This window comes from Lissotriton helveticus, chromosome 3_1 (genome assembly GCF_964261635.1).
Source record: "Lissotriton helveticus chromosome 3_1, aLisHel1.1, whole genome shotgun sequence".
Taxonomy (NCBI): Eukaryota; Metazoa; Chordata; class Amphibia; order Caudata; family Salamandridae; genus Lissotriton; species Lissotriton helveticus.
The window spans coordinates 99,276,191-99,294,418 of NC_136061.1; positions in this window are offsets into that span (position 1 = coordinate 99,276,191).

Below are 18,228 nucleotides of genomic sequence, written 5' to 3' on the forward strand. Positions count from 1 at the left end.
TGATGAACCAGATGGTGGCAGGGGTGAACCAAAGGGTGTCAGTGGTGAACCAGAGGGTGCTGTGATGAACCAGAGGGTGACAGTGGTGAACCAGAGAGTGCTGTGATGAACCAGATGGTGACAGTGATGAACTAGAGGGTGACAGTGATGAACCAGAGGGTGGCAGTGGTGAACCAGAGGGTGCTGTGATGAACCGGAGGGTGGCAGTGATGAACCAGAGGGTGACAGTGATGAACCAGAGGGTGACAGTGGTGAACCAGAGGGTGTCAGTGGTGAACCAGAGGGTGGCAGTGATGAACCAGAGGGTGGCAGTGGTGAACCAGAGGGTGGCAGTGATGAACCAGAGGGTGGTAGTGATGAACCAGAGGGTGGTGCTGCTAAACTGCCCGTGAGCCCTTTGGGTGTGAGCCCCTGCGCTGTTGAGCTGCCCTGGGGTTGTGAGCCCACGCGCTACTGAACTGCCCCGGGGCCCAGTGGGTGTGACCCCCTGTGCTGCTGAACTGCCCCGGAGTCCTCTCAGTGTGAAAATCATTTGTGCTCAATTGCCTGGGAGCCCTCTGGGTGTGAGAACACATTGTGCTAAGTGCCCCCTGCCCCCAGTATATATATATACCCGTACCGCACAGCACCATTATGCTCCTGCACCATGAAGTCTGGTACTTGGATGCTCCTGATACGTGTAGGTGGTACCACCGTCTGGTGCAGTCAAAATGTAAAGTCATAACTTGCTGCACAGCACCAATAAACACATGTCCCCCCTGGCACCGGTATGCGCATGTACCAGACGTGGAGCACCCGCATGCCACTGCACCCTACTGCCCAGCGCCAGCATATGCCTGTACAAGGCAGTTTAGTATGAGATGGGACATTGTCCAGCAGCAGCAGCTGCATGCGCCTGAACCCACTAGGCAAGATCAGAATGGCTTTGTACCAACACGCGCTGCAGAGCTATCTTGGACATCTGAAGGATTCTGGGGTCCTGTGCCAAACGTATTTTTGCATCCATGAGTTTCCCGAGCACCATCCCCGTGTAGCTTCTGTAACCAGGAGGCTGCTTTCTCCTCATCAGCTGCTCTGCTCGGTCTCTGACCCTTTATAAACAAGATGCATGTGAACTCTCATAGAAACCCCGCCCGTTTGGCCCCATCCACCACACACTAGCGGTATGACACATCTTCCCGCCCGTCCCCACTATACTGGCCAGCTCACTCAAGGGACCACGGCGCCTTTTAGCTTTTAGTTACAGGCACACGTTGTCAGGCTCCGTAACAATACTCCTCGGGGCTGTGCTGAAAGACCAATACCCATACCCACGCAACAATCCTGCAGCCTGACTTTATGAATACAGACTAACAGAACGATCCCGTGAGCACGGGAAAGGAAGGGGACAGCTGGGAGGGAGATCTGAAATGACAGAGGACAATGTGTTTAGAAAGACTCCCCCCTCCCTTATCGTTCACTAGAATCCTGTTTACAATGAAATCTATATCAAAAACACCTGTGTGTTTACACTCCTACCTGAAAAGGAAAATAGGATCTCTTTATATACAGGAGAGAGAGGCTTAGGGTACTATCCGAGACGGCAACCAACTAGAAAAGAACAATGAATAGTATCAGGTGGTGCTTTATTCATCACAGGTGCATACACAATATTCCAGTACCTCACCTACCACTTTAGTTCAGTGTTCTGCCTTGCGCTGCACATGTCCCTCTGATTAGATACCCCCCTGTAGTTTCTCTCCTGAACTGAAGAAAAAGATAACGAAGAAAGTGTTTGTCGACAGACTAATGATATGCAAAACACAGTAGGTTACTTCACCCACTTTTCCTGTCTTCTCATGAACGATATGCTTTATAAGTTTTACGTGCAGTACAGAGTCTTAACAACGCCTTTGTACTCCTCAGAGAAGAGTGCTCTTCTAGTAGTTTGAGCCCAAACTACTGTCTCCGAAGAATGGGTTGCAATTTCAAGAGTATTTAGTCACAAATATTTACATAAAGTATTTTCCCGCAAGATAATGCAGCCGCACTTCTCCGCCAACGGGGAAAACACGGTTGTTCCTTGGTATCAGAAATGCACCGGAGAGAAGGATACACACAGCCGTGTGTAACACCAGAACGACACAGCTCGAACAGCCTGTCACCTCTCCGCATAAATCCGGACAAATATCCAAACGGAATGACTTACTCATGGTTGTGTTGCTTCGCCGTTCACTACAAACCTCTGTACCAGCTCGGCAAGAATTATCGGCACCGACAGCAGCCGCCGCAATGCTTTAGTTCCGGGAATTGCGTGACTAGCGTCGTCGCGTTGCTTAGCCGCTTGGCACTCTGGGAAATGTAGTTCTGTGTTGGACGATCGCCGAATGCTGCCGAATGTTATGCATTTCGCGGACAGGGGCACACTCTTAACCCCAATCCTGACAGTACATCCCCCCTCACAAGGGACGCTGTCCAGGAGCCGGCCTGTCAGGATGCAGTCTATGGAAGCGGGAAACAAGGCGGGGAGCGTGCACCGAACCAGCCGGTTCCCAGGAGTTCTCCTAAGGGCCATAGCCTTTCCAGGAAAGCAAGTATTGGAGCCTCCCCCTTACCCTCCTGGAGTCCAGCACTCGCAGAACTTCGTATCCCTGATCATTCTGCACCCAAATAGGTAAGGGAGCCCGACAAACAGGGACACGAGAGGGCTTCAGTAGAGACACATGAAACACAGGGTGAATCCTGAAATGAGCAGGCAACCTTAACTTCACAGCCACAGGGTTCACCCGTTTAATCACCCGGTAAGGACCAATGAACCTGGGATTAAACACACTATGTCTCCTGAATCTGATATGTTTTGTGGACAACCACACCAGGTCCCCCTTTTTAAACACAGGACTCGGCCTACGATGTTTATCCGCCTGTGCTTTGTACCTCACCTTGGCCTGAACAAGATTCCTACGCGTCGCCAGAAGTATCTTGCGAATGCGCAGCAATCTTGCTTTGACGTCTGGCAGCCGAACGGAGTCACTTGGGAGCACCAAGGGATTAACTCTAGGATGATGACCATAGGAACTGAAAAAAGGGGAATGACCTGTAGAAGAGTGTTGAGTGCTATTGTACGCTTGCTCCGCCACCCATAGCCAATCCACCCAGGAATCTGAATCTGCCTGAACATAACAACGGAGATATTGTTTCAGGGATTGATTTAGTCTCTCCGTTTGGCCATCGGACTGTGGGTGGAAACTGGTGGATAGGGACGAGGATATGTGTAATGCCGAACACCAGACTCTCCAGAAACCGGCAGTAAATTGGGCCCCTCTGTCCGACACTATCACCTTTGGAAGACCATGTTACCTCACCACACGTATCAATAGAAGGTGTGCTAATCAACCTGCAGTTGGCACCTGATCGCAAGCGATAAAATGTCCCATCTTTGTAAGATAATCCACAACGACCAAGATGGCCATTTTGCCTTGATCCTTAGGTAGTCCAACGATAAAATCTACAGAGAAACTTTCCCATGGTGTCTCAGGAGTGGGTAAGGGTTGTAAGTACCCCTGGGGTTGTTGTCGGTCCGGTTTCATTCTTGCACACTGTACGCACTGTTTTCCCCAATGACTTAAATCCATGCGAATGGAAGGCCACACGAATTGCCTTCACGCTTTCTCCAGAGTCTTCACATGTCCCGTATGGCCTGCACTAGGCGTCTCATGACACCATTGAAACACAGTTCTTCGCAATGCTTTGGTAGGTACAAGCACTTGTGTTCCCTTCATGGCTACTCCCTGTTTCACTTTCCACTCTGGATGGTGGCGAAGCCAAGTTTTCCAGACGCAGGACTGTACACCTGAATGCACTGCTTGCAGAAAGTCTCCTGATTGGGCAACACACACCACCTTAGCGGGATCTATGATGGATCTGTTTGGGGTTATGGCATGCATCACAGGACATTCTTGCCGGGTCAGAGCATCCGCCTTTTTGTTGTTAACTCCGGGCCTGTAAGTGACAACAAATCTGTACTCCTCAAAAAACAGCATCCAGCGTAACTGTCTGGGGGTGAGATGACGTGCTGCTCTTATGAATTGCAGGTTGCGATGGTCTGTATAGACCGTAACCTTATGAATCGCTCCCAGCAACCAATGTCTCCACTCCGAAAAAGCGTCTCTTATTGCCAGTAACTCTTTCTCTGCGATGGTGTAGTTAACTTCTGCAGAACTGAGTTTCCTCGACATGAAAGCGATAGGGTGTAGAATTCCAGTGGTTTCGTGTCTTTGAGACAAAACAGCCCCTAAAGCTACTTCAGACGCATCTGCTTCCACCACAAAAGGCAATTCTGGATTGGCATGATTGGATTGGCGTCTATAAAAATTGGCAAGCCCCAATAGACACTGGATGTCTTTGACGGTACATGGACGAGGCCATTCTTTTATGGCTCTGACTTTCCTTTCTGCCATAACTTGACCTGAGGGAGTAAGCATTACCCCGAGAAACTCAACGGTTGTCACATGAAATTCACATTTTGCGATTTTACAATAAAGATGATGACACATCAAGGCCTCTAACACCCTGCTCACGTGTATGCGATGTTCCTCCGTTGAGTGAGAATACACCAGAATGTCGTCGATGTAGACGATTACAAAGCGATCCAGAAACTCCCTTAGTACCTCATTCAAAAAGAATTGGAATGCGGACGGGGCATTACAAAGCCCGAAGGGCATCACTAGGTATTCAAAGAGCCCATACCGCGTCTTAAAGGCCGTCTTCCATTCGTCGCCCTTTCTTATGCGGACCAGATGGTATGCGCCTCGCAGGTCGAGCTTCGTGTAGATTTTAGCTGCTCTGACTTGTTCCAGCAAGACCGGGATCAAGGGCAAAGGGTACTGATTTTTTATTGTGATAGAATTTAGAGCACGATAGTCAATGCAGCACCTCTTCTCTCCGTTCGCCTTACGTATAAAAAATAATGGCGACGACGCCAGTGATCTCGAAGGTCCGATGTACCCGATAGCCAGGTATTTGTCCAAATAAGCCCTTAAGTACTCATTCTCAGGTACAGTAAGAGCGTAGAGCCTACCGTTTGGTACTACTGATCCCGGAACGAGATCGATACGACAATCGAATGCTCTATGAGGCGGGAGTGCCTCGGCTTGATCCTCACAGAACACCTTCGAAAAAGCCGAATAACAGGAAGGTAACACCACTTCTTTTTCTGCTGCAGTGGCGATGTTATGTAACAACGCCAAGGCCCGAGATGGACACTCCGTACTCACTAAGCAATGTTCTTTGCAATAATCCGAAACAAAACTAATCGTCTTTGAAGTCCAATGAATGTATGGTTCGTGTTTTTGGAGCCAGGGAAGCCTCAAAATGATGCCATATTGTGGAGCTTGTATCACATTAAACGAGATCATCTCCTGGTGGCTGTCATTGTAGATGCAATTGTATTCAGGGGTATGGTATTTGATGGGTCCTGCTATCAGTTCACTACCGTCTACAGCATATACCAGTTCAGGTTGTTTCTTGGAAATAAGCTGTATTCCCAGTCGTTCAGCTTCTGCATAGTCTATAAAACAACCTGTGGCCCCGGAGTCCACCATAGCTTTGACTTCTTTTTCTCCAGACTCCACGAACAAAGACATAGACAAAAACACATGATTCCTTTCCTGATCACAACCAGGCGTAATGGAAGGGATGATGGTCAGGCTTGAGGGTACCCCTTCTTCTACTCTCAAGCATTAGAGTTTTCCGTCTTCTTGTCTGATGCTCCGGCGGCGGCTTGACCTGTCCTATATCATCCGGTTTTTGGCTTCGTCGGACACTCACGTAGATAGTGCCCTTTTCTCCCACAATATAAACAGAGGCCGTTCTTTCTGCGATGTTCCTTTTTGCTGAAGGAGAAAGAAGCCTGGACTGCTCCTATCTCCATAGCGTCTTGTGCCGAGGTCGCTTTTTCGCCACCCCCTCCTCCTCGATCAGGAACCACCACTATTGGCTCTTTCTTTCTTAGTTCACCTTTCCGCTCTCTTATCCGATGATCCAGGCGTAGGGCGAGTTCTATAAGAGCAGAACAGGTACGGGGTTGCGGGTCGATGTGTGCCAGCACATCCTTCATTTCGTCGTTTAAGCCTTGATAGAATAATGCAGATTGTTTGACCTCGGGCCAATCTGTTTCCGCAACAGGCGACGGAAACTATTCAAATAAGTCACTAGATCTGTGTTACCCTGCTTAAGGACCAACAGTTCCCTGTTTCAGCTCTACGGTCGAAACATTTTTTCGAACTCTACCCTAAATTCATCCCAATCGTAAAGTAAGGGGTCATCTCTTCTAACCACCGGGACAGCCCACTGCGCTGCTTCCCCCCCGAGGTAGGAAATTAGAAAAGCCACCCGGGCCTGATTGGTTGAGAACATTTTTGGTTTGCACATGAAGTGTAAGAGTACTTGTGTCATGAAGACCTGAAATTTCTTATGGTCCCCATAAAACCGTTCAGGGGGAGCTAGCGGTATTTGTGTGGGCATTTCTACGACTAAAGAAGGGGTAGGTGTAGTGCTAGCCCCAGCATGGAAAGGATTCCCCTGCAAGCGATCCATACGGGCCCGTAATTGTGCATTTTCAGTTCTGGAAGCTGCCATCTCTCTATTGGAGGCTGCCAGCTCTGTCTGCACCAAGGCCAGGGCTGCCAGAACGTCATCAAGCGTGGCCATTCTCCCTCAACACAGCCAAGAGGAGGACCGTTTTCTTGGGCCGATAATTCTGTCAGGCTACGTAACAATACTCCTCGGGCTGTGCTGAAAGACCTATACCGACACCCACGCAACAATCCTGCAGCCTGACTTTATGAATACAGACTAACAGAACGATCCCGTGAGCGCGGGAAAGGAAGGGGACAGCGGGGAGGGAGATCTGAAACGACAAAGACAATGTGTTTAGAAAGACTCCCCCCTCCCTTATCGTTCACTAGAATCCTGTTTACAACGAAATCTATATCAAAAACACCTGTGTGTTTACACTCCTACCTGAAAAGGAAGATAGGATGTCTTTATATACAGGAGAGAGAGGCTTAGGGTACTATCCGAGACGGCAACCAACTAGAAAAGAACAATGAATAGTATAAGGTGGTGCTATATTCATCACAGGTGCATACACAATATTCCAGTACCTCACCTACCACTTTAGTTCAGTGTTCTGCCTTGCGCTGCACATGTCCCTCTGATTAGATACCCCCCTGTAGTTTCTCTCCTGAACTGAAGAAAAAGATAACGAAGAAAGTGTTTGTCGACAGACTAATGATATGCAAAACACAGTAGGTTACTTCACCGACGTTTCCTGTCTTCTCATGAACGATATGCTTTATAAGTTTTATGTGCAGTACAGAGTCATAACAACCCCTTCGTACTCCTCAGAGAAGAGTGCTCTTCTAGTAGTTTGAGCCCAAACTACTGTCTCCGAAGAATGGGTTGCAATTTCAAGAGTATTTAGTCACAAATATTTACATAAAGTATTTCCCCGCAAGAGAATGCAGCCGCACTTCTCCGCCAACGGGGAAAACACGGTTGTTCTTTGGTATCAGAAATGCACCGGAGAGAAGGAAACACACAGCCGTGTGTAACACCTGAACGACACAGCTCGAACAGCCTGTCACCTCTCCGCATAAATCCGGACAAATATCCAAACGGAATGACTTACTCACGGTTGTGTTGCTTCGCCGTTCACTACAAACCTCTGTACCAGCTCGGCAAGAATTATCGGCACCGACAGCAGCCGCCGCAATGCTTTAGTTCCGGGAATTGCGTGACTAGCGTCGTCGCGTTGCTTAGCCGCGTGGCACTCTGGGAAATGTAGTTCTGTGTTGGTGGATCGCCGAATGCTGCCGAATGTTACGCATTTCGCGGACAGCGGCACACTCTTAACCCGAATCCTGACAGTACATCCCCCCTCACAAGGGACGCTGTCCAGGAGCCGGCCTGTCAGGATGCAGTCTATGGAAGCGGGAAACAAGGCGGGCAGCGTGCACCGAACCAGCCGGTTCCCAGGAGTTCTCCTCAGGGCCATAGCCTTTCCAGGAAAGCAAGTATTGGAGCCTCCCCCTCACCTTCCTGGAGTCCAGCACTCGCAGAACCTCGTATCCCTGATCATTCTGCACCCATACAGGTAAGGGAGCCCGAAAAACAGGGACACGAGAGGGCTTCAGTAGAGACACATGAAACACAGGGTGAATCCTGAAATGAGCAGGCAACCTTAACTTCACAGCCACAGGGTTCACCCGTTTAATCACCCGGTAAGGACCAATGAACCTGGGATTAAACACACTATGTCTCCTGAATCTGATATGTTTTGTGGACAACCACACCAGGTCCCCCTTTTTGAACACAGGACTCGGCCTACGATGTTTATCCGCCTGTGCTTTGTACCTCACCTTGGCCTGAACAAGATTCCTACGCGTCGCCAGAAGTATCTTGCGAATGCACAGCAATCTTGCTTTGACGTCTGGCAGCTGAACGGAGTCACTTGGGAGCACCAAGGGATTAACTCTAGGATGATGACCATAGGAACTGAAAAAAGGGGAATGACCTGTAGAAGAGTGTTGAGTGCTATTGTACGCTAGCTCCGCCACCCATAGCCAATCCACCCAGGAATCTGAATCTGCCTGAACATAACAACGGAGATATTGTTTCAGGGATTGATTTAGTCTCTCCGTTTGGCCATCGGACTGTGGGTGGAAACTGGTGGATAGAGACGAGGATATGTGTAATGCCGAACACCAGACTCTCCAGAAACCGGCAGTAAATTGGGCCCCTCTGTCCGACACTATCACCTTTGGAAGCCCATGTTACCTCACCACATGTATCAATAGAAGGTGTGCTAATCGACCCCCAGTTGGCACCTGATCGCAAGCGATAAAATGTCCCATCTTTGTAAGATAATCCACAACGACCAAGATGGCCGTTTTGCCTTGATCCTTAGGTAGTCCAACGATAAAATCTACAGAGAAACTTTCCCATGGTGTCTCAGGAGTGGGTAAGGGTTGTAAGTACCCCTGGGGTTGTTGTCGGTCCGGGTTCATTCTTGCACACTGTACGCACTGTTTTCCCCAATGACCTAAATCCATGCGAATGGAAGGCCACACGAATTGCCTTAACGCTTTCTCCAGAGTCTTCACATGTCCCGTATGGCCTGCACTAGGCGTCTCGTGATACCATTGAAACACAGCTCTTCGCAATGCTTTGGTAGGTACAAGCACTTGTGTTCCCTTCATGGCTACTCCCTGTTTCATTTTCCACTCTGGATGGTGGCGAAGCCAAGTTCTCCAGACGCAGGACTGTACCCCTGAATGCACTGCTTGCAGAAAGTCTCCTGATTGGGCAACACACACCACCTTAGCGAGATCTATGATGGATCTGTTTGCGGTTATGGCATGCATCACAGGACTTTCTTGCCGGGTCAGAGCATCCGCCTTTTTGTTGTTAACTCCGGGCCTGTAAGTGACAACAAATCTGTACTCCTCAAAAAACAGCATCCAGCGTAACTGTCTGGGGGTGAGATGACGTGCTGCTCTTATGAATTGCAGGTTGCGATGGTCTGTATAGACCGTAACCTTATGAATCGCTCCCAGCAACCAATGTCTCCACTCCGAAAAAGCGTCTCTTATTGCCAGTAACTCTTTCTCTGCGATGGTGTAGTTAACTTCTGCAGGACTGAGTTTCCTCGACATGAAAGCGATAGGGTGTAGAATTCCAGTGGTTTCGTGTCTTTGAGACAAAACAGCCCCTAAAGCTACTCCAGACGCATCTGCTTCCACCACAAAAGGCAATTCTGGATTGGCATGAGTCAAAACAGGTGCTCTGGTAAAGGCATCTTTCAATCCATCAAACGCACGTTGAGTTTCTGCATCCCAAAGAAACTGTACATTCTTTCTTGTGAGGCGGGTTAAGGGTGTCACCAAGGCAGAAAATCCACTGATAAAGCGTCTATAAAAATTGGCAAGCCCCAATAGACACTGGATGTCTTTGACGGTACATGGACGAGGCCATTCTTTTATGGCTCTGACTTTGCTTTCTGCCATAACTTGACCTGAGGGAGTAAGCATTACCCCGAGAAACTCAACGGTTGTCACATGAAATTCACATTTTGTGATTTTACAATAAAGATGATGACACATCAAGGCCTCTAACACCCTGCTCACGTGTATGCGATGTTCCTCTGTTGAGTGAGAATACACCAGAATGTCGTCGATGTAGACGACTACAAAGCGATCCAGAAACTCCCTTAGTACTTCATTCAAAAAGAATTGGAATGCGGCCGGGGCATTACAAAGCCCGAAGGGCATCACTAGGTATTCAAAGAGCCCATACCGCGTCTTAAAGGCCGTCTTCCATTCGTCGCCCTTTCTTATGCGGACCAGATGGTATGCGCCTCGCAGGTCGAGCTTCGTGTAGATTGTAGCTGCTCTGACTTGTTCCAGCAAGACCGGGATCAAGGGCAAAGGGTACTGATTCTTTATTGTGATAAAATTTAGAGCACGATAGTTAATGCAGCACCTCTTCTCTCCGTTCGCCTTACGTATAAAAAATAAAGGAGACGACGCCGGTGATCTCGAAGGTCGGATGTACTCGATAGCCAGGTATTTGTCCAAATAAGCCCTTAAGTACTCATTCTCAGGTACAGTAAGCGCGTAGAGCCTACCGTTTGGTACTACTGATCCCGGAACGAGATCGATACGACAATCGAATGCTCTATGAGGCGGGAGTGCCTCGGCTTGATCCTCACAGAACACCTTCGAAAAAGCCGAATAACAGGAAGGTAACGCCACTTCTTTTTCTGCTGGAGTGGCGATGTTATGTAACAACGCCAAGGCCCGAGATGGACACTCCGTACTCACTAAGCAATGTTCTTTGCAATAATCCGAAACAAAACTAATCGTCTTTGAAGTCCAATGAATGTATGGTTCGTGTTTTTGGAGCCAGGGAAGCCCCAAAATGATGCCATATTGTGGAGCTTGTATCACATTAAACGAGATCATCTCCTGGTGGCTGTCATTGTAGATGCAATTGTATTCAGGGGTATGGTATTTGATGGGTCCTGCTATCAGTTCACTACCGTCTACAGCATATACCAGTTCAGGTTGTTTCTTGGAAATAAGCTGTATTCCCAGTCGTTCAGCTTCTGCATAGTCTATAAAACAACCTGTGGCCCCGGAGCCCACCATAGCTTTGACTTCTTTTTCTCCAGACTCCACGAACAAAGACATGGACAAAAACACATGATTCCTTTCCTGATCACAACCAGGCGTAATGGAAGGGATGATGGTCAGGCTTGAGGGTACCCCTTCTTCTACTCTCAAGCATTGGATTTTTCCGTCTTCTTGTCTGATGCTCCGGCAGCGGCTTGACCTGTCCTATATCTTCCGGTTTTTGGCTTCGTCGGACACTCACGTAGATCGTGCCCTTTTCTCCCACAATATAAACAGAGGCCGTTCTTTCTGCGATGTTCCTTTTTGCTGAAGGATAAAGAAGCCCCGGACTGCTCCTATCTCCATAGCGTCTTGTGCCGAGGTCGCTTTTTCGCCACCCCCTCCTCCTCGATCAGGAACCACCACTATTGGCTCTTTCTTTCTTAGTTCACCTTTCCGCTCTCTTATCCGATGATCCAGGTGTAGGGCGAGTTCTATAAGAGCAGAACAGGTACTGGGTTGCGGGTCGATGTGTGCCAGCACATCCTTCATTTCGTCGTTTAGGCCTTGATAGAATAATGCAGATTGTTTGACCTCGGGCCAATCTGTTTCCGCAACCAGGCGACGGAAACTATTCAAATAAGTCACTAGATCTGTGTTACCCTGCTTAAGGACCAACAGTTCCCGGTTTCAGCTCTACGGTCAAAACATATTTTCGAACTCTACCCTAAATTCATCCCAATCGTAAAGTAAGGGGTCATATCTTCTAACCACCGGGACAGCCCACTTCGCTGCTTCCCCCCCGAGGTAGGAAATTAGAAAAGCCACCCGGGCCTGATTGGTTGAGAACATTTTTGGTTGGCACATGAAGTGTAAGAGTACTTGTGTCATGAAGACCTGAACTTTCTTATTGTCCCCATAAAACCGTTCAGGGGGAGCTAGCGGTATTTGTGTGGGCATTTCTACGACTAAAGAAGGGGTAGGTGTAGTGCTAGCCCCAGCATGGAAAGGATTCCCCTGCAAGCGATCCATACGGGCCCGTAATTGTGCATTTTCAGTTCTGGAAGCCGCCACCTCTCTATTGGAAGCTGCCAGCTCTGTCTGCACCAAGGCCAGGGCTGCCAGAACGTCATCAAGCGTGGCCATTCTCCCTCAACACAGCCAAGAGGAGGACCGTTTTCTTGGGCCGATAATTCTGTCAGGCTCCGTAACAATACTCCTCGGGCTGTGCTGAAAGACCTATACCGACACCCACGCAACAATCCTGCAGCCTGACTTTATGAATACAGACTAACAGAACGATCCCGTGAGCGCGGGAAAGGAAGGGGACAGCGGGGAGGGAGATCTGAAACGACCAAGACAATGTGTTTAGAAAGACTCCCCCCTCCCTTATCGTTCACTAGAATCCTGTTTACAACGAAATCTATATCAAAAACACCTGTGTGTTTACACTCCTACCTGAAAAGGAAAATAGGATGTCTTTATATACAGGAGAGAGAGGCTTAGGGTACTATCCGAGACGGCAACCAACTAGAAAAGAACAATGAATAGTATAAGGTGGTGCTATATTCATCACAGGTGCATACACAATATTCCAGTACCTCACAACCACTTTAGTTCAGTGTTCTGCCTTGCGCTGCACATGTCCCTCTGATTAGATACCCCCCTGTAGTTTCTCTCCTGAACTGAAGAAAAAGATAACGAAGAAAGTGTTTGTCGACAGACTAATGATATGCAAAACACAGTAGGTTACTTCACCGACGTTTCCTGTCTTCTCATGAACGATATGCTTTATAAGTTTTACGTGCAGTACAGAGTCTTAACAACCCCTTCGTACTCCTCAGAGAAGAGTGCTCTTCTAGTAGTTTGAGCCCAAACTACTGTCTCCGAAGAATGGGTTGCAATTTCAGGAGTATTTAGTCACAAATATTTACATAAAGTATTTCCCCGCAAGAGAATGCAGCCGCAATTCTCCGCCAACGGGGAAAACACGGTTGTTCCTTGGTATCAGAAATGCACCGGAGAGAAGGATACACACAGCCGTGTGTAACACCAGAACGACACAGCTCGAACAGCCTGTCACCTCTCCGCATAAATCCGGTCAAATATCCAAACAGAATCACTTTCTCACGGTTGTGTTGCTTCACCGTTCACTACAAACCTCTGTACCAGCTCGGCAAGAATTATCGGCACCGACAGCAGCCGCCACAATGCTTTAGTTCCGGGAATTGCGTGACTAGCGTTGTCACGTTGCTTAGCCGCTTGGCACTCTGGGAAATGTAGTTCTGTGTTGGTGGATCGCCGAATGCTGCCGAATGTTACGCATTTCGCGGACAGCGGCACACTCTTAACCCCAATCCTGACACACGTGGTCACATATTTGTGCATATGGCACAAAATCCGCGGGAACATTCGCAAACTCGCTGACTTTTTTTGCAAATTCGCACGAATTTGCGGACCGCGAATTCGCAAATTTCGCCCATACTTATACTAAACCAAATATCTACCATGTTCTCTGAGCCGGTTAGGATTATAAAATGTAACAATTCTAACAGCCGATTCTGGCCTATGGAGAACAGGTAGCCTTGCAATAGTGAAAAACGAAAATGTCTGTAATTCAATAATAGGACATGCCACACACACCAGGCCTTGTCCTACCTTATACTTACAATGCACCCTGCCATTGGGTCTACCATAGGGGTGACTGATATGAACAAAAGGGAAGGTTTAGGGACTGGGAAGTGGGTGCACTTGCCCAGTCAGCATGACAGTACCAGACTGCATGCAGGCTCTGCAATGGCAGATCTTAGACACATTTTACAAGGCTGCTTCTGTGGGTGGCACAACCAGTGCTGCAGGCACACCAGCAGCATTTGGATTACACGCCCTGGCACACGCAGTGCACTAGACTAGGGTCTGACAAGTAAACCAAATAGCCAAACATGGAACCACTGATTCCTACATCAATTTACAATAGGGAGCACTCACACTGTGGCACTGGACAGCAGTGGCACAGTGCCCAAAGCATCTAACACCAGCAAAAATACATGAGGCAACAGCAAAAATGGAAAGGAGACCCACGCCAAGGGTGCCAGGTCTAACACCCTTTTTTCTTTCTACACTTCTCTTGCCTCTTTCTGCACCTCACTTGCTTCTTTCTGCACCCCTTTTGCCTGTTTCTGAACCCTTCATTTCTCTTTGTTCAACTCTCTTGCCTCTTTCTACACCTCTCTTCCTTCTTTCTGCACCACTCTTGCCTCTTTCTGTACCACTGTTTCTTCTTTCTGCACCTCTTTTGCTTCATTCTGCACTTCCCTTTCCTCTTTCTGTACCCCTCATGCTTCTTTCTGCACCTCTATTCCAAATTTCTGCATCCCTCTTGCCTTTTTCTGCACCCTTCTTATCTCTTTCTGTACCTCTCGTGCCTCGGTCAACCCACCTGTTCCCTCTTTCTGCATCACTTTTGCCTGTTTCTGCAACTCTCTTGCCTCTTTCTGCAGTTCTCTTTCCTCCTTCTGCATCCAGGGAGAGGTGTGGCGCCTCGGCCAGGGTGACTGACGCTGGCATCTGGCGATCACGGTTCGATCCCCGGTGCTGGTGGCAGATTAGCCCAGCACCATGTGACTCTGGGATATAGCTTGCTTAATCTTCCCGACGGCCCCCAGCGCCTAAAGACCCTTACGGGTGATTGTTCGCGCTTTACAAATGTGGAATATATTATTATCTCACTTGCCTCTTTTTGTACCTCTGTTGGTTCTTTTGCACTGTTTTTGCTTCTTTCTGCACCTCTCTTGCAAATTTCTGACCCCTCTTGCCTATTTCTGCACCCCTCTTACCTGTTTCTACAACTCTCTTGCCTCTGTCTGCACCCCTGTTCCCTCTTTCTGTAAATGTTTGCCTGTTTCTGCAACTCTCTTGCCTCTTTCCGCAGTTCTCTTACCTCCTTCTGCACCTCTGCTGCTTCCTTCTGCACTTCTCTTGCCTCTTTCTGCACCTCTGTTGCTTCCTTCTGCACTTTCCATGCTTCTTTCTGTACTTGCCTTCCCTCTTTCTGCACCTCTTTTGCCTCTTTCTACACCTCATTTGCCTCTTTCAGAATTCACTTGCTTCTTTCTGCACCTCTGCTGCCTCTTTCTGCACCCCTCTCCCCTCTTTGGCTAGCTTTCTTGCCTTCTATACACCTCTCTTTCCTCTTTCTGTTCCACTCTTGCCTCTTTCTGTACCTCTGGTGCTTCTTTCTTTACTTCTCTTGCCCCTTTGTGCAGCCTTTGTTCCTCTTTCAGTACCCCTGTTGCTTCTTTCTGCACTTCTCTTCCTTCTTTCTGTACCCCTTATGCCTCTTTCTGCATCCTTCTTCCGTTTTCCTGCCCGTCTCTTGGTTCTTTTTGCACTGCTCTTGCCTCTTTCTGCACCCCTCGTGCCTCCTTCTGTATCTATGTTGTTTCTTACTGCACTGCTCTTGCTTCTTTCTGCAAGTCTCTTGCAAATTTCTGCACCCCTCTTGTCTCTTTCGGCACCTCTCTTCTCTCTTTCTGCACCCCTGTTTCCTCTTTATGCACCTCTGCCTGTTTCTGCACCTGTGCTGCCTCTTTCTGAATTTCCCTTGCCTCTCTATGCACCTATTTTGCTTCTTTCTGCACTTATCTTGCTTCTTTCTGCACCCCCTTGCCTTTTTCGGCACCTCTGTTGGGTCTGTTGGGTCTTTCTGCACTGCTCTTGCTTCTGTCTGCAACTCTGTTGTTTCTTTCTGTACTTCTCTTGCTTATTTCTATACCTCTCTTGCTTTTTGCTGCACCCCACGTGCCCCTTTATGTACCCTGCTTCCCTCTTTGTGCACCTCTCTTGCCTCTTTCTGTACCTCTCTTGCCTCTTTCTGACCCCTAGCCTCTTTCCACGTCTCTTTTTCTTGTTTCTGCTTTTCTGTTGCCTCTTTCTGTACTCTTCCTGCCTCCTTCTGCACCTCTGTTGTTTTTTTCCTGCAATGCTCTTGCTTCTTTCTACACCTTTCTTGCAAATTTCTGTACCCCTCTCGCCTTTTTCGACACCCCTCTTCTCTCTTTCTGCACCCCTTCTGCCTGTTTCTGCATCTCTGCTGCGTCTTCCGAACTTCTATTGTCTCTTTCTGTACCTCTGATGGTTCCTTCTGCAATTCTCTTCCTTCTTTCTGCGCTCTTCGTGTCTCTTTCCGCACCTCTGTGCTTCTTTCTGCACTTCTCTTCCCTCTTTCTGTACCCCTCTTCCATCTATTTGGACCACTGTTGGTTCTTTCTGCACAGGTCTTGCTTCTTTCTGCACCTCACTTACCTCTTTCAGCACTTCTCTTGCATCTTTCTACACCTCTGTTGCTTATGTGAGCAATTCTCTTGCCTCTTTCTGCCCTTCTCTTCCTTCATTCTGCACCCCCCACACCTTTTTCTTAACCTCTCTTGCCTCTTTTTACACCTCTCCTAACTCTTTCTGCACTCTTCATGCCTCTTTTTATACCTCTCTTGATTCATTCTGCACTGTTCTTGCTTCTTTCTGCACCCCACTTTTCTCTTTCTGTACCTTTCTTGTCTTTTTCTGCACCCTGTTCCCTCTTTCTACACATTTTCTGCCTGTTTATGCACCCCTCTTGCCTCTTTCTGACCTCTGTTAGTTCTTTCTGCACTTCTCTTGCTCTTTCTGCACCCTTTGTGCCTCTTTTAGCACCTCTGTTGCTTCCTTATGCACCCCTCCTGCCTCTTTATGTGCCTCTCTTGCCTCTTTGTGCACCTCTTCTACCTTTTTCTGCACCCCTCTTGCTTCTCTTTGTACCTCTGCTGGTTCTTTCTGCGCTGCCATTGCTTTTTTTCTGCACCTCACTTGCCACTTTCTGTACTTCTCTTGCTTCTTTCGACACCTCTTTTGCTTATGTCAGCAATTCTTTTGTCTCTTTCTGTACTTTTCCTCCTTATTTCTGCACCTCTCCTGCCTCTTTCTGTACCTCTCTTGCCTCTTCCTCCACTTCACTTGCTTCATTCTGCACCTATATTGCCTATTTTGGCACCTCTGTTTCTTCTTTCTGCACTTCTCTTGCCTGTTTCTGCATCTCTGACTTAGAGGTAATTTTAACCCCCCTGCCCTATTATGTACTAGGGCCTTACAGGAGAGTACATGCCAATCACAGGGTACCCCAACCCTTAGTGTACCCTAGTGAATGTAGGTTTTTTCACTGTATTCTAAGTGTCTTTCAGCATACCACTGACTCTGGGCCTGGTTAGTCAGAGTCAGTTACCACCAGTACCGGTCAAGAAAATGTTGGGGGCACAGGATAACTTTGCAGCAAGGCCTCTGTTGGTTCTTTCTGCATATCTCTTGCTTATCTCTGCACCTTTCTTCATATTTCTGGTCTTCTGTTGCATCTTTCTGCATTTCTCTTGCTTCTTTTTGCGCTTTTCTTCCTCTTTTTGCACATGTCCTAACTCTGTACGCATAGTTAGGAATTAGCATTAAAAAAAACTTAGAAATTCACTGAAAAAAACATAGGTTTAAAGGACGTTACATTTAGACATTAGCATTTAAAAAACCTTAGAAATTCACTGAAAAAACCACAGGTTTCAGGGTTGTTTTAGTTAGCTGGACATTTCACTCGTACCAAATTTGGCCATCACAGTTAGTTGAGCTAACTATAACTCGCGCCCCGCAATGCACTGCTGATAACTTCATATACTACATCATTCATGACATGGTCAGTGACATCACCGATTACATCACTGATGACATCATAAATGACATCACTGATGAGGTCACTGATGACATCATCCACGTGATAATCTGGTGCACCTCCTCATACCATAATATAACCTTTGATACACCCACTGTAAAATACAGACTGCCATTTTCAAAATGATAGACACACCAATAGCAGCTAATACATACCCACTCACTGATTCCTAGGTCTACACACACATGCACTCATTCATCCATACAGTCACTCATACATGCAGTCATTCATCAATACAGCACTATCATATGCACTCTTACACCTATACAGACACTCACACGCCACCACTCATCCATAGAGTTACTCACAGACCTAGTCAGTCATACAAAG